Source organism: Nannospalax galili, unplaced genomic scaffold (assembly GCF_000622305.1).
Source record: "Nannospalax galili isolate Female #2095 unplaced genomic scaffold, S.galili_v1.0 scaffold87, whole genome shotgun sequence".
NCBI lineage: Eukaryota > Metazoa > Chordata > Mammalia > Rodentia > Spalacidae > Nannospalax > Nannospalax galili.
In genome coordinates, this window is record NW_008360320.1 from 3,957,236 (window position 1) to 3,983,551 (window position 26,316).

At 37.2% G+C, this 26,316-nt stretch overlaps 1 protein-coding gene across 4 annotated transcripts in view; it reads right to left on the reverse strand.

The window, feature by feature from the left end:
• Positions 1–26,316, reverse strand: part of Mbd5 (methyl-CpG binding domain protein 5) — a 505,686-nt gene that overhangs the window by 354,378 nt on the left and 124,992 nt on the right. The window contains exon 1 of one of the 4 annotated variants that reach the window (XM_029559702.1): positions 13,030–13,111. The exons of the other annotated variants lie outside the window; for them this stretch is intronic. The gene's annotated coding sequence lies outside the window, so the exon portion shown is untranslated. Of the gene's footprint in view, positions 1–13,029; positions 13,112–26,316 lie in introns of those variants that run through there. 4 annotated transcript variants of the gene reach the window in all.

Consider the following 26,316-nt stretch of genomic DNA (forward strand, 5'->3'; position numbering starts at 1 on the left):
TCTTAGCTCAGGAAATTGTTATTGAATATGAAATGCTTCTTCTAAGTATGTGGTTATTAAATAAATAAGTAAAAAAACCCCACAAAAACCAGAAAAGCTGAAAAAAAAAAAAAAGGAATATGCTTGAAGTTCCCAGCTATTAGGTGGCAGACTCTGGGTGTGAACGAGGCAATTAATCTCCAAGATCTATAGTCTTCATCATTATAATATATTGGCTTTGGAATTACTTGAATTACAAACTAACACTTTTTAAGAAATTAAAAATTTAGACAAAACATGTACCAGTTTCTCAATTTGTGACACAGACAAACTGAGAAAAAGAACAACAACAACAAACTATACTGACAGAAAATGTAGAGAATAAGACAGAGTGTGTCTCTGGATATGACTAATACTAAACCTCACCCACCCAGGGATCAGGGACCATGTGGAAGAGGGGGCAGAAAGATTGTAAGAGTCAGGGTGGTGCATGATCACAAGGAAAGGGCCCTCCCCACTTCTGAGAACTTGCTCATATGAACTTAAAGCAATGGTGACAGCACACACAAGACCCATGCACATTCAATCAGACAAAATCCAGCACAGAGCTGGGGAAATGGGTAAGAGGCCTCAACCTTAGCTGAAAGAACTATGGGCAACAGATCACTGCTGGGTGAGGGTGAGTCAATCTTCTTTAAGGGAGTGACTAGAAAGGCTAACCAGCCTCCAGTGGATGAACTCACATCGAAAGACATTTGGTGCACAAATTTAACTCCACAGGCCTTAACATATATAAAAGAATGAATGAAATCCTATGGGTGGACTTATGAGGGGGTACAGATGGGGCAGGAGTTTTAAATATGATTAAGATGTATTGTATGAAATGCACAAAAATACAATAAAAAAACACTGAGTTCCAGCTTCAGGAACCATACCTACACTACCTAGTTTGTGAGACCCTTCATGGGCCGTTCCCACCCACTCCTTGCCCTGGGGCTCCTGATCTGCCTGTCAAAGACCTGCCTACTGCACTGGTAAATCAGACCCCACCCTCTCGGCTTTGATTCCCCTTCACCTGGAGCAGCAGCTCCATTCTCTCCACAAGCTGTTCCCTTCCTAGCCTTGGGCCTATCCCCTTTCTGCTCTTTCCACCTCAGATCTCTGGACTAGCCTCCTAGCCCAGACTCTGCCCACTGTGTACTGATCCACACCACCCAGACTAGCTTCATTCTCCATCTTCAGAGTCCACACCTACTCTGCCTAGTTCTTTAGAGCCTTCCCAGACTGTCCCCACCTCCCTTGCCCTTGGCTCTCCTCCTGATCTACCTGCCAGAGACCTGCCTACTACCCTGCCTAGGGCTTAGGCCTGCTCCTGCTCTCCTAACCTGAGACATGGCCCACTGTGTCCCACACCAGCCTTAGGTCTATGGTCCCCTCCTGATCTTCCTCCTCACTAGCCCACCAGAATCCATCCACTGGACCCCAGTAGCCTTGAATTCCCTTTGCCACATCTAGAGACCACTTCACTAATCAGCCTTGAACCATCCTGTCCCACCAATAAAAAATCAAAAGCAAGAACCTGAAGCACACACTGACTATTAGTACCTGAGCAAAAAGGAACCAATGCTACATCAACAAAATAAATAAAACCTAGTGTTTCATATCAGACACACAACCAAGAAAAGAAATTATATGACTAAATTACAACACAAAAACACAAATAATATGAAAAAAACAAGAGAATAAGTCCCCAACAAAACCTACCTGTACTACAAAAGCATACTATGAGAATCACCCAGAGGGGCCCCAGGATGTAGAATATGAAAGAACAATTGCAAACATGACCAAAGAACTTAACACATAGACAACTCAAAGAACTCAAAGAGGATCGGAATAAACTCCTGAATGAAGCTCAAGAAAATACAAATATATGGCTGAAGGAAATGACAAAAATAAATGTCAGACTTGAAAAGCAAATTAACAAAGAGAACTATAGAAGAAAACGTAAGCCAAAATGAGGATGCAACTGAAAAATTCAATAAGTCAATTTGAGATGACAGGAAAAAGCCACAGAAGCAGAATGAATGGAATAGAAAACAGAATATCAAGACTGGACGACAAAGTTAAAGAACTGGACTGCTAAAGCAAAGAATATGAAAGATTAAAAAAAAATCACAGGAATGGAATATGCAGGAAATGTGGGACACTATGAAAAGACCAAATTTATACACATAATAGGCCTCAAGGAAGGAGAAGAATCTCAGTTCAATGGCACTGACAAGATCTTCAACAGGATTATAGAAGAAAACTTCCCCAAATTAAGGAAAGACATACCTATACAGATACAAGAAGCATAAAGAACTCCAATTGGACAGGACCAAAACAGAAACTCCCCATGCATATCATAGTAAAAGCATGTAGAGAACAAAGAGAGGGTACTGAAAGATGCTAGAGAAAAACAACAAGTTACATATAAAGGAAAACTCATCATATTATAGCTGGCTATTCAGTGTAAACTATGAAAGCCAGAAGAGCCTGGACCAAAGTATCCCCAGTTCTAAATGACCATGGATGCCAACCCAGAATACTTTACACAGAAAAAGTACTGAACATAGTCTAAGGGGAAAGAAAAACTTTCCATGACACAAATAGGCTGAAAGAATTCTTGCCCACCAAACAAGTCCTACAGAGAATACTTTAAGCAATACAGAGAACTGAAGATGGGAATGACTACACCAAAGAGGTTACAGAAAAAATCCAAAGGAAAGCATAATTATGGAAACACAAATCAGGACCAAGAACACAGACAAATTAAAATGGCAGTAACCAATACACATCTTTCACCAATAATTTAAATATTAACAGCCTCAAATCCCCAGTCAAAAGGCTGGTGAAAAGGATTAAGAAACAAAATCCATGGTTTTATTGTGTGTAAGAAAATTATCTCACCTTCAAGAACAGTGCCTCCTTAGGGTGAAATGAAGAAAAAAATATTCCAAGTGAATGGCACTAAGAAACAAATAGGTGTAGCAATTCTAATATCTGATAAAATATACTTCAAATTAAACCTAATCAGAAGAGATAGAGTCACTTCCTTCTAATCAAAGGAACAATTGACCAAGAAGACATTACAATCATGAACATATATGCACCAAACTTTGGTGCACCCAATTTCATAAAAACAGTACCAGTACATAAAAAACAGTACATAAGACTTTAAAACAGATTAACCCCAGCTCAATAATAGTTGGTGACTTTCAATACTCAACTATCTCCAATAGATAAGCCAACTGGAAAAAGAATAGACAGAGAGAGATATGATTAAATGCTATTGTACATCAAATGGATCTAACAGACATCTACTGAATAGTCCACCCAAGCAACAAAGAATATACTTTCTACTCAGTTGTCCATGAAAGCTTCTCTAAAATTGACCACATACTGGGGCATAAAACAAACCTCAAAAAATGCAAAATAATTGAAATAATTCCATGCATTCTATCAGACCACAATGCAATAAAGCTTATAATCAACAGCAAAAGAATCTCTAGTAACTACATGAACTCATGGAGATTAAACAACACACTCCTGACTGACGAATGGGTTAAAGAAGAAATTAAGAAAGAAAAAAAAGTATTCCTGAAACTAAATGAAAATAATATAACACACCACCACCTCTGGGACACTTTAGAAAGAGTCTCAAGAGAGTAGTTTATAGCTCTAAGTGCCTATGATTAAAAAAAAAAAATCAGAACACATATAAATGACTTAACAGTCCAAATCAAAATTCTGGAAAGACAAGAGCAAACCAAACTCAAACCAGCAGATGAGAAGAAACAACAAAAATCAGAGGAGACATTAATGAAATAGAAAAAAAGAAAACAATATAATGAAACAATGAATCTAAGAGCTGGTTCTTTGAAAAGATAAATGAGATAGATAAATCTTTAGGCCAGTAAACTAAAAGAAAGAAAGAGCAAATTCAAATTAACAAAATCACAAAAGACACTAAAAAGATCCAGAACACTATAAAGGAATACTTTAAAAAGCTATTCTCTGGAATTGGAGAGATGGCTCAGTTGTTATGAGGACTGGCTGCTCTTTCAGAGGACCCGAGTTCAAATCCCAGCACCAACATGGTGGCTAAGAACCATTTGCAACTCCAGTACGTGGGGAATCTAATGCCCTCTTATGATCTCCATGGGCATTCAATGGCATGTGTGCACTCACATACATGCAGGCAATACACTCATATATACACATAAAATAAAAATAAACAAAAAAAATTTTAGAAACCAATACACTATTGAATTTGAAAATCTGAATTAACTGGGTGAATTTCTAAATTCTTGGAAGATATCAACAGCTTAAACAGACCCATAACAAATACAGAAATTGAAACAATATAAAACCTTCCAAGTTAAAAAATAAAATAAAATTCCAAGCCCAGGTGGATTCACAGCAGAATTCTTCCAGATATTCAGGGATGATCTATAACCAACACTACTTAAATTCTTCAAAGATATAGAAATAGAGGGAGAGCTCCCAAACTCCTTCTATGAAGCCAGTGTTAAAACTCTAATACCATAACCAGGTAAAGTCACAACCTAAAATGAAGACTACATATCCTTGATGGAAATAGATGCAAAATTTTTCAACAAAATACTATACTTGCGAACCACACAGACACACATCAAAAAGATCATCCACCATGACAAAGTTGGTTTTATTCCAGAGATGCAAGGATGGTTCAACATATGTAAGTCAATATATAATAAATCATAATAAATCTATTTAAGTACAAAAATCACATGGTCATCTCAGTAGATGCACTCACATTAAAAGTCCTAAAGGGACTTGAAGGAGGGGGAACCTACCATAACTTAGTTTAAAAAAAAAACCAAAAAACTATATACAACAAACCAATAGCCAACATCATTCTAAATGGAGGAAAAACTGGATGCATTCCCATTAAAATCACAAAATAGACAAGACTGTCCACCATCTCCACTCTTTTTCAATATAGTGCATAAAACTCTTGCTAGAGCAATAAGACAAGATAGGGAAATTAAAGGAATACTAATTGGAAAACAAGAGGTCAATTATCCCTATTTGAAGATATGATATTATACCTAAGAGATCCCAAAAATTCAACCAGAAAACTGCTAGAAATGATTAATACTTTCAGCAAAGTAGCAGGTTACAGAATCAATTTACAAAATTTCTATATACTAATATACTATATACTAATAACAAGCAATCAGAGAAAGTGTTCATGGAAATCCTACCATTCACAATATCCTCAAAAAATATCAAGAATAAATCTAACCAAAGATACTAAAGATCTCTACAATGAACTTTTAATATTCTTTTAAAATATTTTAATTTATTAATTTTTAAATTTTATGTGTATGAGCATATTGCCTGCATGTATGTAAGGGCAACCATCTTGTGCAATGCCTGGGGAAGTCAGAACAAGGGCATTGAGTTCCTCTGGAACTGGGGTTAGAGACAGTTCTTAGGCACCATGAATGCACTGAGAACTGAACCAGGTCCTTTGCAAGAACAGCCAGTGCTTTTAACTGCAGAGCCATCTCTCCAGCCCCTAAAAAATTTAAGTTGTTGAAGACAAAGATTGGGGAAGACACCAGGAGATGGAAAGGCATCCCGTGTTCATGTACTGCAAGAATTAATATTGTAAAAATGACCATCCTACCATAAGCAATCTATAGATACAATGCAATGCATATCAAAATCTATCAAAATCTAATGACACTTTTCACAGAACTAGACAAAGAATCCTAAAATACATATGAAATCACAGAAGACCCCAGATAGTCAATGCAATCTTGAGCAAAAAGAGCAATGCTGGGGGGATTACCACATCAGATTTTACAGAGCTGTAATGATGAGCCAGCATGGTACTAGCACAAAAATAGACACCTAGATCAATGGAGCTTACAAGAAGACCCAAACATGAGTGCAATTTCAGCCACCTCATATTTGACAAAAATGCCAAAAATGCACAGTGGAGGAAAGACATCATCTTCAAAAACTGGTGCTGGCAAAATTGGATCTCCACATGTAGATTTAAATAAGACCCTTACTTTTCACCCTGCACAAAAAGTCAAATCCAAATGGATCAAAGACCTCATATGAAACCTGAAACTCTGAAATGATTAGAAGAAAGCATAGACAGTATTCTCCAAAATATAGTACAGGAAAGGACTTTCTAGATTGGACATCAGTTACTCAGGAATTAAAGTCAACAATTGACAAGTGGGACCTCATTAAACTGAAAAGTTTCGAACAGCAAAAGAAACAACCAAGAAAGTGAAGAAGAAACCCACAAAGTAGGAGAAATAACAAGCTACACATCTGGCAAACGATTAATATCCAAAATACGCAAAGAATTAAAAAACAAAAACGAGCAACAAAAAAACCCCAAAACACAAAGAAACAAGAAAATAAATCAACCAATAAAAAGATGGGCTAAGAATCAAAACAGAGAGCTCTCAAATGAAGAAATAAAAATGACTAAGAAAGATCTTTAAAAAGTGCTCAACAGCCTTAGTAATTAGGGAAATGGAAATCAAAACCACTTTAAAATTTCATCTTACCCAGTCAGACTGGCTAAGATCAAGAGAACAGAGGAGAAGGGGGAAAACTTATTCACTGCTGGTGGGATTGCAAACTCATGCAACCACTATGGAAAGGAGTGTGGAGAATTCTTAAAAATCTAAAAGAGGGGGTTGGAGAGATGGCTCAGCAGTTAAGAGTTCTGGCTGCTATTGAAGAGGACCCGGGTTCGATTCCCAGCACCTGCATGGCAGCAAACAGCCATCCATAATTCAAGTTCCAGGGGATCCATAGTTCTCTACTGACCTCGGCCAGTACTGCACAATATGGGTGCACTTACATACATGCAGGCAATACACTCATACACATAAAATAAATAAATAAGAAATATTTTTAAAAGCCCCAAAATGAATCTACCTTATGATCTGGTTATACCACTCCTTGGCATATTCCCAAAGGACCCATCCCACTGTAGAGATACGTGTACATCCATTTTTCTTGCTTCACTTTTCACAATAGCTAAGAAATGGAAACAACCTAAATATCCCTCAACTGACATTTGGATAATGAAAATGTGGTACATTTATACAATGGGGTTCTACTCAGTGGTAAAGGAAGATAAAATTGGTGCTGGAGAGATAGCTCGGTGATTCAGAACACTGGTGCAGAAGACCCAGGTTCAAATCTCAGCACCTACATGGCAGTTAGCAACTGTCCATAATGCCAGTCCCAGGGGCTCTGACAGCCTCTTCTGACCTCCACAGGCATTGTGCGACACAAGTGCACTTACCTACGTGCAGGCAATACATGCATACACATAAACTAAAAATAATGAAAAAAAGAAAGATAAAATCATGAAATTTCTAGGGAAATGGATGAAACTAGAAACTGTTATACTAAGTGAAGTAACACAGACTCAGAAAAAAGAAATGATGTATGTTCTCCCTCATTTGTAGATCTTAGTATCAAACCTTTATATGTGATTATATGTCCTGATGTAATCTCAGGAGCATGGAAAATGGAAAGGAAGCACAAAGGTAAAGGGGAAGAAAGAGCCCGAGAAAGGAGGATAGTAGGAAACAAATTTTACCAAGGGGGAAATGGGGAAAATGGGGGTATTCAACTGGGAAGGAAGGAGGGAAGGACGAGAGAGGGGGGTATCACAGAGACAGTATTTTCAAGGGAAAAATAAGGGTACTTTAATGGATGATGGAGGGTGGAGGTTAGACAGGGAGAGAGAAAGTAGGGATAAATAAATATTAGATGGTCTGAAAAATCAGATGGAAATGCATTAGCTCAACAATCTACTGAAAAATTCACATACAATATTTGAACATGAGTGCATGTGTATACCTGAAGGCTATATAACAAGAAACAGTGCCAGACAGGAGAAACCTGCCTTTGAGTTGTTGGTCAGGGTAATCCAAGAGACTCCCAAAATAACACAGGCTATTGCCATGGCCCTATTACTTGCCAGAACTTAATGGTAAGACCCTATTGCGGAAGACAGGACATACTTCAGGCACAGTACTTGGACCAAAGGAGCTGGAACTGACCTGGAAATCTCATCCCTGAAGACCAGCTCTCATAGTTCTAGAAGATCCTATGCAAGCTGTTAAGGGAGAACATTAATAAATGATCCAACTCCAGTTTTAAAGCCTAATAACTATATCCAATAACCGGCACAACAAACCAACAGCTATCTAATTTGGACTTAATGCCCTCTCAGAGGGAGAGAACTCATGGGTGGCACTGTATACCTATCCAAATATAAATGGATCATAGATTCTAGAGGTCATAGAGCCTAGAGAAAATCCAATCTCTCAATTTCTAACAAATGAAATTTCTTATTGTATACTAAATATGGATCCTTACATTTGCAGACAAGTACATTATTCCCCACTCATCAAAGAAGCTTCTTTGTGCAAAGAATGGAAGATAGTATAGAGTTCTACAACAGGTCACAAACAGAGAATACGAGTCTGAGAGATCCCAGCCCTGAGTGACACATCTACAGTGGAACCTCTACACCTGGTTCATGCAACATAGTGGAATGGGGGTAGAGAGAAGACTAATATATCCCTTTACTCTCACCAGTAAAGCTTTCTCATGCAACAGAGTGTCATGCACACAGAAGGCCACAACTCACCAAGATGTAAAAAAAATAGATCACAGAATGTGTGTCCCTGGACAGGACTCCTATATTAAACCTCACCCACTCATGGCTCAGGGACCATGCTGGAGAGGTAGAGGAAAGATTTTAAGACCCAGGGTGATGCATGATCATAAGGACACAGTCTTCCAGACCTCTGGGAACTTGCTCATATGACTTACAACAATGGTGATAGCATGCAGACTCAATCAGATAAAAATCCAGCATAGAGCTGAGGAAATGGGCACCGGGCCCCCACCTTAGCCAAGGAACAATTGGCAACTGATTACTGCTAGGTGAGGGAGAATTGAGAGTTGATCTCTTTAAGGGAGTGACTCTAGGTAAGCTGACTAGACTGCAGTGGATTAACTTGTACCAAGGGTCATCTGGGTACAAAAGCTGGACCAAATAGTCCTTAACATATATGACAGAATGCATGCAATCTGGTCGGTGGGGGGTAAGGGGGCTGCGGACAGGTGAGATGGTCTAAATATGAGTGAGATTTATTTTATGAAATGCACAAAAATTTAATAATAATATACATTAAAATATGTACATTGAAAAATCTATACTGAATTTATCTTTCACATGCTGGTGGTTTGAGGAAAAACCAATAGAGATGAGACTTGAAGAGTTATAAAATGAACTATCTTTCTAATTTTCGCATTATCAGCTTTTATAAATGGTTAAAGGAAGAGAAATGCATCAGGAATCCAGGTCTCAAAGAGGGACTTCATGCCTCTCTGAGAGTTTGGTTTGGTTTCTTCAGGTTGCAAACAGGACTTAACCTAACAAATATTAGTCTGGTATGGGTGGGCTTTGAAATGAGCTATCACCAGTAACCAGCCTCTTGCCTGGCACTTTACAGATCAAGAGTATGTGCCTATGTACTCCAAGGGAGTTAAGCTTTTTAGAAATCTCTGGCTCTCATCTCTTTACTTCTAGACTCAAGTCTTTTATAGATTTTGAGAACTCTGTGACCATATCCCTCTATGAATGATTGCTTGCTGTGGTCAAATGGACTCCATTCCAGTGCTTGCAGTTTTTAAGTATTTTAAGATTCCTCTTAATGCCTTCATTTAGCATTTTATTACAACCTCTTTTAGTATCAAGTTGGCTATTAAATATTTCATTGGTTCACTTGGCACATTAAATTCTTTGCATATTAGTTTTTTGTTTCTTAGGCTCTTATTTGGTAACAGTTATTGCTTTCCATTCTTTAGTCATTTTCACTGCTCCTAAAAAATTATATTTGAGCATTTTATAAGGGTATTTTAAAGTTTTTAGTTTAGATCATAGGTCTCAGTAAATTTTTGTAGGAAAAATGCAGATATACACATAATATGAAAATATACATTTAACCAAAATGCATTTTTCACTATTTCCATTGTTAATTCCTTACCTTTTATATTGATTTTAAAATGTTTAAATGTTTAGAATTTTAATAAAAAGGTGAACATGTAAGATGCTTTCTTACATACTCTTGCTAATTTTACTAGTATTTGATAATCAGCTATTGTGACTGTCTGGATCTCAATAAATGGAAAGGATTTATAATATTAAATATGTTAAGTCCCAAATAACACATTCTTATACTAAATATGTTAAGTCCAAAATAACAATCCCCAATTGTTATACGAACAATTTGACAAGTGTACAAATAATAACTGCTGTAGTTGGAATCCTTCAGCAGCTGATCGTTGCTGTTGGAGAAATGAGTAAACACAATTTATTTGGGAGGGTCAGTGGCAGTGGCAGGGAAGTGAGGAACATGAAAAGAGAACAGGCAGAGAACACACTGTATGTTAATGCTAGATATCACAGTGGCCAACTAAAGCTTAATCCATGGGGAAAACTCTAGCAGATGGTGTAAGACACAAGCCTTACAGTTGCCTAAGCCTTGGCTAGGGAAGCTGGGTGTTTTTTAGGTTGAAAACTGTCCATTTTTACTCAAGATCATGTCCCACTGGCTTCCATCAGCTCAAAGGTCAGTCTACAGATCAGATGCAGGGACTGGCCTTTAGAAGACAGATGAGCACAAAATGGCAAGAGATTCCTAGCATATGTATGGGTGGAGCACTCACACCATTTATTGTATTAGCAAAATAAGAAGGCATCCACAATCACTACAGTGATAAAATAAGTTCTCAATGGTGGTGAAAATGTGGCAACTAAGTTTTATCTAGAAAATGAATATATGCTAAAAATAGCTATTAATAGCAGTGTATCAGTCTGCTTTCATGATTCAAAATTGAGACCAAAAGGAGATGACAGGGAGCTGGAGTGATGGCCTGGTGGTTAAGAGAACTGGCTGCTCTTGCAAAGGACCTAGGTTCCCAGCACCCACATGGTGGCTAACAACTATCCATAACTACAGTTCCAGGGAATCCGACACCTTTTTCTGACATCCATGGTCATTGCATGACATGGGTGCACTTACACACAAGCAGGCAATACACTCATACACATAAAATAAAAATAATAATAAAAAAGGAAATGATAGTTCTCCCAAACTAGTCCAGATCCAAATAGGTTCCATTTATAATGATAGGTTAGAGCTCATAAATGTCCAAATATTTACTTATTTTAAGATTAAGACAGCTTTTGGGGGAAAACCACAAAATAATCTTATTTACATACCATAACATCTTTAGGAAAATGTGTCTTAGAGGGGTTGGGAAAACATGTTCTCCCTGGTAAAAATGCTTTCTATTGGCAAAGAGGAAACATGGAAACTCAGAGTAATCCTGCCTCTCCAGAGATTTCTCTAGGTACCTGCAACATTCACTAGGCCTTTGTCAATCAGATGATGGGAATGTAGAATTCTTTAATTCATATTTCTAATAAATAGGTCAAACGCTACCAATTTAGTCACAGATTTTGAGGGAATGAAAAAAAAATTTTCAAAACTGCAAACATCTGATTTAGATTCAACTAAAGAAAATTGCGGGGGGGGGGGTTGTTTTTGAGACAGGGTCTCCCTGTAGCCCCAGCTGGCCTGGACTTACTACATAGACCAGGCTGGTCTTGAACTCACAGACATCCCCTGCTTCTGCCTCCCAAGTGCTGGGACTAAAGGCATGTTGCCACCACGGCCGGCAGATTCAACTAAAATTATTCAATTCAAATTCTACTTTTACCATATAATCTGCCAATGCTACTTAATCCCCAAATGCTATTTAATCCCCACCAAAATCTCAGGATATAGGTATTGTCTCATTATTGTTTAGTGAATTAAGACAAAGTGAGACTAAGAGAAAGCAAGGCTTGATGTAAAGGTGAAAACTGAATTTGAACCTAAGCCTAGAGTTCTGTTCCATCTTCCCACATTGCCATTTGCTTCCTCAGAAAATGGCTCACAGTTATATTGAGGTTAAGACTGATCACATTTTAAAAACACTTATATCTTATTTCAAAGTGATTGTGCCACTAATATTTTATCGGTATCATATACTAAATTGAAGTAAAGAGGAAATTATGACAAAGGAAAATTATGAATAGCTAAAGTTTAAGATTAAAAGTTACAGGAAATCAGTGCTTCATCAGGACACAGCTATGCCCAAAATATTATTACCCAAACAGAAACTACAAGAAGAGTTTCAGGCTGGAGAGATGGCTCAGTGGTTAAGAGAACTGGCTGCTCTTGCAGAGGACCTAGGTTCAGTTCTTAGCACTCACATGGTGGCTAACACCATCCTTCACTCCAGTTCCAAGGGATCTGACAGCCTCTTCTGGTGTCCATGGCCACTGTATTACACACGTGCATTTACATGCAGGCAAGCATTCATCCACATGAAATAAAAATTCAAAAATTCAAAAAAGAGGGGCCTAGCACTACTGTAAGATGTGAATTCCTTCTGAAACACTCTTTTCTGTGAATTCCTGTTTTTTCCTGTGATACAGATGTCACAATGGCCAAAGTCTGCCAATGTGCCCCTTTCTGCAAAATCACTAGGACCTGGCAATCTCAAGGAACATGTTCCCAGGAATTTACTTCCATTTACTACATGATTTTTGTAAGTAGAAATAGATTCTCAATTCCCAAACAGGAAATTACAAAAGAAAACACATATGTATAATTTGAAGATTTATGCAGTTTAATTCCTATTCATATAGTAAGAGAGAAAATCTGTAGAACTACAGCAATGACCATCACTATAGATGTTCCCAGTTACTAACATATTTATGTCCCAAAGCGATCTCAATTTAAATCAAGGTAAACTCACTCCAATAAGTCATATTAATATCCAGTTTTGATCATATTATAAATGAAAACCAGAAGAAATCATAAAATTGTCAAACTTTAGTATTAACCCTACCTTAAACAACACCCACGAAACCAATTTTCAATTGTATCTTTTCAATTAGGTACTTAATTAGAATTCAAATCATATTTTCCTCCTGGAAAGAAGCAAAATGAGTCCACTTAACATAGTACAAAAATAGTGAAAAGTATAACAAGATTTACTACAAACCTGGCTTTTATCCTATAGGTACTTTTCAATCTTATGGTATAAATGTCTCACTAGTGTGGGACACAAAATTCAAATGGGCTGAACTGTAAAGTGCCTGGTATATCTTTCAATGCTTCAGTTCACGTGCCTTGCTGGAAGTGGTGGTGTGTCCCTATACTCCTGGCACTTGGAAAGCTGAGGTCTGAGTATCACTTGAGCCCAGGAATTCAAGACTCCGTAACAACCAAGATCCTTTCAACAAACAAGTAGTAATCAGCCTCTAAAACTACTGATGTGGCAAAAAAAGAGCAAGGAAAAAGACGTCTAATCTCACCCTGATGTCTGCATGGCATGTTCTGCATCAGTACACTTAAAAAAAAATCAGGTTGGTATCTTGATGTTTCCAGTACTCTACGTCTACTGTAAGATCATGTGATGGGACAAACTTACACCAAACAAATACTGTGATTTCTCCGCTCCTTACCTATTTATCTGTATTTCTTTCGGCATTTGATTGAAACATAAGAAACACACATGGTATTGTTTATGTACATAAACAAAATATGTGAAAAGTATAGCTATTACTTTAATAATGAAATTTAAATATTATGACTAAAATTTATCTATGAAGAAATAAATTCTCACCAAAAAAAATCTTTCTGGTGTTGTTAATGCTTGTGGTAATAAGTATTTGGCATTCAAAACTACATTTTATTAACTTTGTTATGTAGAATATTGCATATATAATTATATGTGTTTATTTAATTTCCATATTTTTAGCATTCTATATACATTATAGTTCCTCAAACAAATATTGAAGATAAGTAATTCAATGTTATGTTGTGCAAGAGACGTTTTAGGTGCTCCTGGATATTTTAAGGAGGGCAAGAACTAGGGATTTCAAATATAAAGAGAAAAAAGCACTATAAAAATTGAGGCTAAAAAATAAAATGTCATTCAATGATGAGAAGGGAGAGATTAATAATACACTTGCAATTATTTGCAAACTGATATATTTAGTGGTCTAAGATTCAAATACCAATACTAAGAAGCTTAGCTGCAAGTACATGAGTAAGCATTTCAATAAATGCACTTCTTAAACTTTTGCTTATTTAGCTCAAAATTCCTCTTACAATAGATATTTCTTGGGATGATTCTATGAAATAGCTTCACAAACCTTTACAAACATCATGACACCTACAGGAATCTCCATCACTGATTGTAAGAGCTCTGGTTAATCACTAATCATGTAATCATTACATTTAAGTTAGTATCAGTGTTTGTACATTTACATAACTATTGTATGTAGTACACTAAACTCTGTGGACCAGTGGACCACCATTACTACAGATTTCCATAGTTGAGGCTGGGATCTACAAGTCTAGAACTCCAGGTGTTACTCATGTTGAGAGGAAATGGCTTTTAGAAGAGAATAGTAGCTATTTCCTCTTGAATTTGCCAATTCAATTTTGGATGTTTAGTGGCTTCCTGAAGCTCCAAATTTTTTTAAAAAATATTTTTAATTGAATTTTTGTGTATTTCATACAAAACACCTTAATCATCTTCATACTCCCCACCTTATCTGCACCCTCCCATAGGCCCCTTCCCCCAGATTTTATGCATTCTGTCTTTTATTAAGGCCTATCGAGTGAAGTTGGTATACCCTGACATCTCTCTGCGCAAGTTCATCCACTGGGGTCTAGTCAGCCTATCTAGAGTCACTCCTTTAAAGAAGATCAACTCTCCCTCACCCAGAAATAATCAGCTGCCATTAGTTCTTTGGCTAAGGATGAGGCCTGCTACCCTTTTTCCAGTTCTATGCTGGGTTTTTGTCTGTCTGAGCTTGCATGGGTCTTGTGCACACTGACACCATTGCTGTAGGTTCATATGAGCAAGGTCCATGTTAAGAATGCTACCAAGGGCAGTGTCAGTTCAGACTGCCTTGACTCACATCTCGGCTATGGAATTAATTATCTGTGTGACCTTGTACTTTAGCTTTTTTATTTGAAAACAGATAATACAGGTTTTTTAATATGGTTGCTGGAAGGATTAAAATAGTTTCTACATAGAAAAGTTGTAGTCCTTGGTATTAGGGAAATTAAAGAACTACCGATGTTCATGGGCATAGTGCTGTTAAGTATTGAGTATGTGTGAATTCAGATCCAAGTAATACTCTTGGGGGCTGAATATTAATGACTTTAATGTTATCCCTCTGAAGAAAGGCATTATCCATAATTCTACTTCAGAAATACAGAACACAACATAATGGTAAACTGAAGGCCATTTATATTTGAGGCTTTGTCCTGTTGATGTGTAGTCAGGTAAGGAATAAAAGCTACATGCTACACAGATGGATTTCAAAGTAGGATGCCACTGTTTGAGTCTAAATCACAGACTGTCACTGGTTCTTTACATCACTGTAAAGTGGGCATAAATATAATTTTTATGTCATAATACTTCTGTGATTATTAAAAGAAATAATGGATGTGAAAGTATCTAATATACAGTCAAGACAAGGCAACTACTCAAGAAATTGATGTTGTAAGCTAACCCACCAAATTCTGTTTGCATATAAATAACAGTTTAACTGGTCAACTCTAACTTCCCAAGCTGATATACTAATAACATCTTCTGTTCTGGCTCTTTGTATAATGAGGGGAAAGGCTCTAGGCATAAGAAACAGAGTTAAAAATCAGAATTCCAATTCCTGAGAGTGTTACTAAAGACCAGGGAAGGACAAATAGAAAACCTGCCTTTTAAAGTCTCTTAGACAAGGTTTTCATATGCTTAAAGTATCTCAAGGAATACTTAAAATTCCCATCCATTTTTTTCCGTATATGTTTATTTTTACAAAGCTGTTTAATTCTATACTTTTGTATTTAAGATTTTTCACATGCTATTTTCTCTTGAGCATTTCCCCATACTTAATATTTTTTTCAATGTCTTTACAGCCTTGCCACATGTAGGAGGATTACATATAGTTACTTTCTATCAGACATTTATACTGCTTAAAAAAGTTTGTCATTCTAAATAATGCTGAACTACCTCATCCTTCAGCCCAGCCTGGTGAAATCTCCAGATCCTAACCTGCTCTTGCCACCACCATCTCCAACTCCCAGGCACAGCTTGGGTTGCATGAGACTTGTGTTCCAGCCCAGGCAGACCTAGTGGAGAGGCACATTTACTTGCTTTCATGGTTACCACCAAATTGGAATCATACTTGTCCCTCCAATTAAAAAAAAAAAAATCAATGGGCGGGAGGCTACAACTTTGGCAAGGAACCATTGACAGCTGATCAGTGCTGGGTGAGGGAGAGTTGATCTTTGGGGGAGTGATGCTGGGCAGGATGAATAGGCTCCAGTGTATGGACTCATACTGAGGGATATCTGGGTGCACAAACTTGACTCGATGGGCCTTATCATGTGTGACAGAATACGGTGAGGTCCTGTGGGAAAGCTATTGGGGGGGTTCAGATGGGGTAAGGGGGCTAAATATGATTGAGATGTACATAATGTGCGGGATCCACAAAAATTCAATGAAAGAGGGTATTAAAAAAATCAACATGGAGTATCTGAAGGAAGAGCCCAGTAACTCTTCATGCCTGATCCTAAATCTACCACATTTAGGCAGCAATAAAAACAGAACCAAATTTGCACTCAACAGAGGCAGGCTACAATACTCTGTCAAACACACAATCAGCAAAACAATGTGAAAGGGCAAGACAATACCCTTTGCCTGTAAACCCACTACTCCTATGGAAATATTCCACAATGAGATTTACCTAGATGATCCCAAGACACAGAATTTAAAAAAGCAATCATAATCATAATCAAAAAATTTAAAGACCTTAAAGAAGACATGAATAAACACCTTGATAAACTTAAGGAGGATAGGAATAAACTCCAGAATGAAGTCCAAGATAACACATATATATGACAGAATAAAATGATAAATATGATTCAGGATTTGAAAACTAAATGCAGTAAAGAGCAAGAAATACTAGAGAAAACTCAGGCTGAAATGAAGATGGAACTGAAAAACTCAATAACCCAATTAGAAAACTCAGGGGAAAGCCTTACCAATCAAATAGAATAAGTAGAACACAGAATATTAGAACCTGAAGATAAAGTACAATTGAATCACTCATTTAAAGAATATGAAAAAAATTAAAAACATTAAAAAAAGGAATATGCAGGAAATTTGGCACACCATAAAAGGACAAAATCCATGAATTATAGCTATAGAAGAAGGAGAAGAATCCCAAGTCAAGGTCATAGAACAGATCTTCAATAAGATCATAGAAAAAATTCCTCAAAATAAGGAAAGACAGACACATATAGATATAAGAAACACACAGTGTAGAACCCTGAGACCCTCTTCATTCACCCGCTACCCCCCAATCCCTCTAGACCCCCACTAATTGCTCTTTTAACTTCTGTAAAATGCTTGGCTGCTGCTTTAGACATGCCTAGACATACTCTGGCATGCCCTGATCCCCGCCTGCTATTCCCCACCCCCCTTCCAGGAAACTATAGATTAAGCAAGCCCGCACATAAAAACTGCCCTATAAGGTAAAAACAGAGACTCCTGGCCCCACAGGTAACAGTCAGCACAGTTCACAGCCCTGAGAATAGCACCTACCAATAAGAAACTTCCAGGAATAAGAAACTTCCAGGGCTGCATCTTATACATCCAATTGGTTTAAAATTATGTTGGCGTGCACGGGCTCCTTGAACCAACCAAAATGTATCTTTGGTATCCCCCTCCTCTCTTTGTCTAAAACCTATAAAAGGCTCCACTCTCCCTTACTCCGGGCTCTCAGCACGGATCCGTTGAGTTGGTGAGGTCTGAGAGCCCAAGCTTAAGCCCTAATAAACCATAAACCTTTGCTTTTGCATTTTGGTGTGTTGGGTCCTCGGTGGTCTTTTTGGGGTCCAGTGGATGGGGTACAACAACAGAAGACAAAATAGATAGGACCAGAAAAGAAACCCCCATGAATTTCATAGTATAAAGCACTGAACAAAAAGAGAGGCTATGAGAAAGTTAAAAAGCTACAAAAGAAAAAACACAAGTCACATATCAAGGAAAACTCATCAGAATAACAGCTGACTTCTCAATGAAAACTTTAAGCCAATAGACTCTGGAGCAATGTATTTAAAGATCTAAAAGACCACAGAAGCAAACCTAGAATACAACCCAGCAAAACTGTCTGCCACAGTTGAAGGAGAATGAAAAACTTTCCATGATATAAACAGTCTAAAAGAATTCCTGTCCATCAAAGCAGCCAGTAAAGAGAGACTGGAAGTAATACTAAATACGAAGAAAACTAATGAAGCTGTAGTCCTAGAAACACAAAACAGGAGTAAGATCACAAACAGAAAAAGTTAAAAACAAAATGATAGCAATTAACACATATCTTTCATTAATAATTTTAAACATTAATGGCCTCATTTCCCAGATAAAAAGATACAGGTTAGTTGAATGGATTAAGTAATAAAATCCCTTTTTATGTTGTATACAAGAAGCTCATCTTAACGTTCAAGGATAGCACCACCTTAGAATGAATGGATGGAAACTAATAAGGAGTCATAGGGTTCATGGGAGAAGAGATAACAGTGGTATAAATGGGAGAGAAGAATAACCAATAGGATGGGTATAATGGGGTGAAGACAGATAACCAACAATAAAGGCCTTTTGAAAGAGTTATATGGAAACCTACTATAGAAACTTCTTTCAATATATTTATATACATTATAAAAAGAGTTTAAATTCAGTTACCCTAAAAGTGGTCTTAATAGACACCACAGGCTAGCAAATAAAAAGCCCACTGCCAGGAATGGAATCCCTCTTTTGGAGTTGTTGAGCAGAGAGATGTTATAGACCCTTAAACAATACTGGCTATTGTCATTGCACTTGGTTACCCATCAGAATTTGATGGTACGACCTTACTGCTGAAGATGCTACATCCCTGAGTTGCAGAACAAACAAGGAAAAATAAAGCTGGTCCTGACAGCAAAGCTTCATCTCTGCTGGCTGGCTTTCATAGCACTACCAGGTGCTAATCATGTTACTGGCAGAGAAAGGTTTCATCAACCTTACATGCTGTGAACACTACAAACTACAATAAAAACTGGCTTGGCAAAATATGCCCGCTGGTGCAATGAAGGCACAAATGTTAGGGGAGTAAAAATCACCTAATAATTGGATTTAAGTGCCACTTCATCACAAGATGGCATCCATACCTGATACTGTTAACAGGGCCAAGAACCTGGGGCTAGACAGGTCACAGAATACAGGGGAGAAAGCACTGCTATCATTTTGCTAAACAGATATAATATTAAACTGACTGTTAATGATGTATAACCATGGATTAGTGTATCTCTCAACTCTCACTATGTAAGGCTCTTCTTGCAGGAGATGGTGATTAACACAGAGACCCACAAATGGTCAACACATAGAGAAGACGAGACTGCTCAAGGGTCATTGAGGAAGAGGGGATGAAAAGATTGTAAGAGCCAGGTAGATGAATACAAGGAAACTGAGTTGTCTGGACACCACAGGGTAGTTGCACATATGAACCCACAACACTTATCACAACATGCACAAGACCTAAACAAACCCAAGCCAGACAGGCTCCCAGCATGGCCAGGGGAGGTGGGCAGGAAGCCCCAGCACTAGCTGAGGATCTATTGGCAAATGATAGTTACTGAGAGAGGGAGAGTCAATTTTCCCTACTGTTGTGATGCCTGGGATGTTGGACAGACTCCAAGGTACAGACTCATGCCCAAGAGCACTTGGGAAACACAGATTAGATTCTATTGGCCTTAAAAAAGAAAAAGACAAATAGGCAGGGTGGTGCACGCCTTTAGTCCCAGCACTCGGGAGGCAGAGGCAGGTGGATCTCTGTGAGTTCAAAGCCAGCCTGGTCTACATAGTGAGTTCTAGGACAGCTGGGGCTACAGAGAGACCTGTCTCAAGACCAAAAAAAAAAAAAAAGACAAATAAAATAATAAAAGAAGTCATGAAGTTGGGCGTGTATATGTATGCACATGTGTGTTTATGTATATGTACTAATGTGGAGGTAGAGAGGAAGATCTAAAAATGATCAAAATACCCAATATGAACTTCTCAAATTAATAAAAATATTTAAACAAAAGAAACAAAACCCATCTTTTCATTGTGTTCAAAAAACTTATCTTCCTTTCAAGGACAGGCAGTACCTTAGAGTGGAAAGTACGGAAAAGGTATTTCAAGCAAATGAGACCAGGAAACAAACAGGCATTGCTATCCTAATATATGACAAAACAGACTTCACATTAAACTGATAAAGACTTCTTTACCAGGAGATAAAGAAGTACATTTCATTCTGATCAAGCAATTAACCAAAAACACATTACAATCCTAAAATTTTATTCACCAAATTCTAAACATCCAATCTTGTAAAAAGCGTATTATTGGACTACAAGGTACAGATTCATCAAACTCAGTGATGGTAGGTGATTTCAATGTCCTACTTTCTATATATGACAGGTTACCTGTATGAAAAATATGTACAGAAACATCAGAATTAAATGACATTATATATCAAAAGGATCAAACAGATACCCACATTCAAAGAGCTAAACACCAAAGAATATACATTATACTCAGCAATACATGGAAGTTTCTCTAAAATAGATTACACACTAGAACACAAAACAAACCTCAACAAATACAGAAAAATGGAAATAATTCCTTGTATCCTAACTAACTTCAATGCAATAAGGCTTAAAATCAACAAAAAAAGAGTATCTAGTAATTACTCAAACTCATGAAGATTAAAGAACACACTATTAAATGAAGTTTGGGTAAAAGAGGAAATCAAGAAAGAAAGAAAAAAAAATTCCTAGAATTAAATGAAAATAAAAACACAACAAAACCTCTGGAACACATTAAAAGCAGTCCTAAGATGACAATTTATATCTCTTGGTGCCTACATTCCAAAACCAGAAAAAAAAATCACAAATAAATTACTTGATACAACTCAAGATTTGGATATACAGGACCAAATCAAACCAAAATCCAGCTGAGAGGAAGAAATAATAAAAATCAGCAGAAATTAATGAAAGAGAAACAAAAACAATATAAAGAATCAACAAGTCTTAGGGCTGTTTTTTTGAAAAGATTAACAAGATCAACAGACCCTTAGCCCACTTAACAAAAAGGAAAAATAGCACATCCAAATTAACTGAATCAAAGATGAAAAGGGAAATATTAAAATAGACACCAAAGAAATTCAGAACAGTATAAGGGCATAATTTAAAAGCCTATACTTCATTAAGTTAGACAACCTAAAAAGAAATGGATGAACATTTAGATTCAGCCAACAATATAAACACACTGCTAACAAATAAGGATATTGAAAAAGTAATAAAAAGTCTTCCAATTATGAAAAGCCCAGATTTAGATGGCTTGATGACAGAATTCTACCAGACCTTCAATGAAGAACAACCACTACTTATTAATAAAAAAAAAAAAAAAAGAAAAAAGAAAAAGAAGGAACACTTCCAAACTCTAGAAAGCAAGTATCACTCTAATACAAGCACATCAGGTAAAGACGCAACAACAAAAAAGAAAACAATAAGCCAGTATCCCTGATGAACATAAATGCAAAAATTGTCAGTAATACTTGCAAACTGCATATAGGCTTATACCAAAAAGATCATCCACCATGATCAAGACAGCTCTATTCCAGAGATACAGAGATGGTTCCACATATGCGAGTCAATAAATGTAACAAATCATACAAATGGAGTCAAAGACAAATATCACATGATCATCTCAATAGATGCAAAAAAGGCGTATCACAAAATCCAATATGCCTTCATGATAAAAGTCCTAGGGGGAATAGAACTAGAGAGAACAAACCTGAACATAATAAAGGCTACACAGAACAAACCCACAGCCAACTTCAAACTAAATGGAGAAATACTTGATGTAATTCACTAAAATCAGGACTGAGATAGGGCTATCCACTATCTCCCTCCTTTTCAGTGTAGTGCCCAAAGCCCTAACAAGAGCAGTAAGACAAGAGAAGGAGATGAAGGCATACTAATAGGAAAAGAAAAAAAAAATCAAATTATAACTACATATAACAATGAATATGCCAGCCACATTAACAGTATTCTTAGAATCTATTTTTTATTTTTACTCTTTTTGCCTTTTTGAGACAGGGTCTCCCTGTAGCCTGATACTCACTATGTAGCCCAGGCTGGCCTCAATCTCACAGAGATCTGCTTTCCTCCCCCTCCCAAGGGCTGGAAATAAAGGTGTGCATCACCACGCCTGGCAGAATTTATTTTTTAAAAAATGTTAACTTCTGAGATCTAGAGAGATGGCTCAGAGGTTAAGACCACTCGCTATTCTTGCAGAGGACCCAGGTTCAGCTCCAAGCATCCACATTATGCAGCTCACAACCACCTGTAACCCTTATTCCAGGGTTTCTGATGTCCTCTTCTGGCCTATGCAGGCAACTGCATGTACAAGATACACCTACAGATAAGTGGGCACATACACATACACATAAATAAAAATTCGAAAAAGTTAACTTTAAGGCCTCAACAAGAATTATTGAATCAGAAAGCAGGGAGCTAGCCCAGCCACCTATACTTTGGGAGGCCTTCTGCCTGATCCTGACTGATGCATGCAAAAACTTGAGACATACTAGCTTAATGTAATCTTAACAAAGTAACAGCATTAGGGCTTCAAGAAGAAAGCAGAAGTATACAAAGAGATCCTAAAGGTCAAGTGGAAAAATAAAACATTGAAATTTTGGCACTAGAGATGGAACAGAGTGGCAAAGGCACTAACAGAAAATAATAAAAAGTCCAGAGCGGTGTTTTAGATCAGTGGATAGCCAGAGTGTTAGCACATGCCTTTAATCCCAGCACTTGAGAGATGTAGGCAGGTGAGTATGAGGCTATACTGGGTTATACAGAAAGTTCCAGTTCAGTCTGAACTACATAAAAAAGCCCTTAAGTGAAGTGAAATGAAACAAAACAAAATAAAAGTTCAATTTCAACAACATATTCTGAGCTATACAAATCAGAAAGTACGTCCTATACATACGGTCAGCAACCAATAGAAATTGTCCCTGGGGAAACTCAAACCTATTGTTCATTAGACAAAGACCTTAAATCACTTATGAAAGACCTGAAATTAAAGAAAAGTATGCAAATAAAGTCTCAGTATATAAAGGATAACAATAAAAAGATAGATATTAATTTTTTTGTATTTTTGAGACATTTAGAAAGAATCAAGTGCAAATTCTAGAGTTGAAAAATATAACAATGAAAGTCAGTATTAGGTTTGAATAGCATATTTAAGTGTGTAGAAGAGAATACTAATGCATCTCTCAATTCTCACCAGTGACACTTCCTCATGTAACAGAGGGCAATTGACACAGAAAGCCAGAACTGGCCAAAATGTAGAGAAAAAGAGACAGCAGAATGTGTCTCTGGATAGGGCTCCTGTATTAAACCTCAACAACCCAGGTCTCAGGGACCATGATGGAAGAGGGGGCCAAAAGATTGTAAGAGCCGGGGTAGGGAGATGACTACAAAAAAACAGAGTTTTCCAGGCTTCTGGTAAGTTGCTCATATGAACTTACAGCAATGGTGACAGCATGAATAAAATCCATTCAAACTCAAACCAAACAAAAGCCCAGCAGAGAACTGGGGAAATGGGTAAGAAGCCCCAACCTTAGCTGAGGAACTACTGGCAGCTGATCACCCCTGGGTTAGCAAACAGTTTAAGGGAGTGACACTAGATAGGCTGACCAGGCTCCAGTGAATGAACTCACACTGAGGGACATCTGGAAACAAAATCTTAACTTGATATGCCTTAACATATATGACAGAAGACATGAAATCCAGTGATGGGGTTTGTGAGGTGCAGACAGGGGAGGGCATCTAAATGTGATTAAGATATATTTTATGAAATGCACAATTCAACGAAATACATATTGAAAAAAAGCAGCTGAAGAATAAGTAAACCTGAAGATAAAGAACCTGAAAGATCATCCCACATGAGAAACATAAATCAAAGAGAAGAAAAATTAGCATATCCTCAGATACCTATTGGATAACACCCAGCACTCCAACATACAAAATGGGAGTCTTCCAAATAATTGGAAAATTAACGTCATATCGAAAATCCTCAAAAGTCAATGTAGTATATTCTCAAAGACACACATTTAGAGATATCATAATCCATAGAACAAAAAACAAAGTCTGAGATAGTCTTGAAAGTAACAAGAACAAAAACGACAACAACAACCAAAGAACCCAGACTCACATTTCATCAGTCCTGAAAACACATTTTATCAGTACTCTGACAAAAATAATAAAGAGAATCCTTTAGCCTGAAGACCTTAATTTTAACTTATTTAGAAAAATAAAGAGCACCAATAAAGGTCACTATTTATAATTAACCTTTATAAGGTTAATATAAAATAGATTATAAACATAGATTTGTTTGTAAATTTTTACTTCATTCTGATTTAAAAGATAAAGATATTATTTAAAGTTGTGTCACTAGGCCCATAATGAATAACATGTAATCTGAAGGACAATATTAAATAAACTATATGGAACGATACCAAAGCAAAGATTTGTATTGTGATTTAGTATTAATCTAAATTAAGTTGTTTTAAGATGTTAATTAGACTGACAAGGGTAAACAGCAAGAAAATAAGTCTAAATCATATAGGAAAAGAAATAATAATGCAGGGCTTGGGAGCTTGATCAGTCAGCCAAGTGCTTGTTGTGCAAGCATGAGGACCTGAATGTAGATTCCCAGTACCATGTAAAAACCTAAGTGTGGCAGTGCTTCCTTGTAATCTCAGCACTGGTGAGGCAAAAACAGACCTGGCCAGGCAGCTCATCCATCTGAGAGCTTCAGGTTCAGAAACCCTGTTTCAGAAATAGGAAAGTGAGTTGACTGAGGAATATGACTGATGATGACTCTACCCTTCACATCTGCATCCATAAACATGCCCAAACAAAGTAAAAAAGAGAGGAGTACGGGATATGAGGGAATTAAAATAGTATGTTAAAAAATATTAGTCTAATTGACAAGACCTGAACAACCAACACTTATCAGAGTGCCCTCAGCTAGTTTTCCAAGGGCATCTTGGATATGGAAAGCAACAACATGAACACTGCCAAAACTGCTTATAGTTCATTTTCTTCCAGATGTGGTGCCTATGGAAACCTATGTCATGAAAATGTAGGCCTTATTATTATGGATAAAATGGCATGGGCTCTATCTTCCCTTCCCTTCCTGTAGATGGTATTCTACTCAGATTAGCTCAGCAGGTGGAAGGAAGCAGAGAAGCATTTCAATCCATTCAAAGTATAGTACATTGATTTTTCTCTATCAGCATGAAGATGGATGTTATCTTTTCCTTTGAAACAGGCAGAAGGCCACATTGGAAGTATCAAATCACTGTTCATGATTAAAATAACAGTCTACAAGGACTTTTTCAGCTTTTGCATTAGGACTAGAAGATATCTTTATAGACTGTTACAGTGCATAATAAGTTTAAGGAGAGGCTCTGAGAATGAGGACTCACTGCCAGAAAGTGAAGGCACTATGACTTGCATGGTGCTAAGGACCAAACAGCAAAATCTTGAATGATACTCTTGCTTCTTGCTGTTATCTTCAGTGGTCTGTATCTCATCTGGGTACTGACAGAGTGATAAAGTATCAGACAGTATCAGCTATTAATAGGTGAGGTTGACCACAGTCACTAGAGTAGAATATGACTTTGTTTGCTACTGTATCTAAGAATGATTTCTTTCCTTGCTGATGATATGCAAAACTTAGTTCTCAAATAACAATCCAATAAGCATGGCTGGCTATTTTTTTCAACGTACATTTTTATTGAACTTTTGTGCATTTCATACATCTTAATCATATTTAGATCCCCTTCCCTATCTACACCCCTCTATAGCCACCCAACCAGATATCATGCTTTATGTCATATATATTAAGGCCTATCGAGTCAAGTTTGTGTTCCTAGATGCCCTTCATCTATTGGAGTCTAGTCACTCCCTTAAAGATCAACTCTCCCTCAACCAGCAGTAATCAGCTGCCAATAATTCCTCAGTT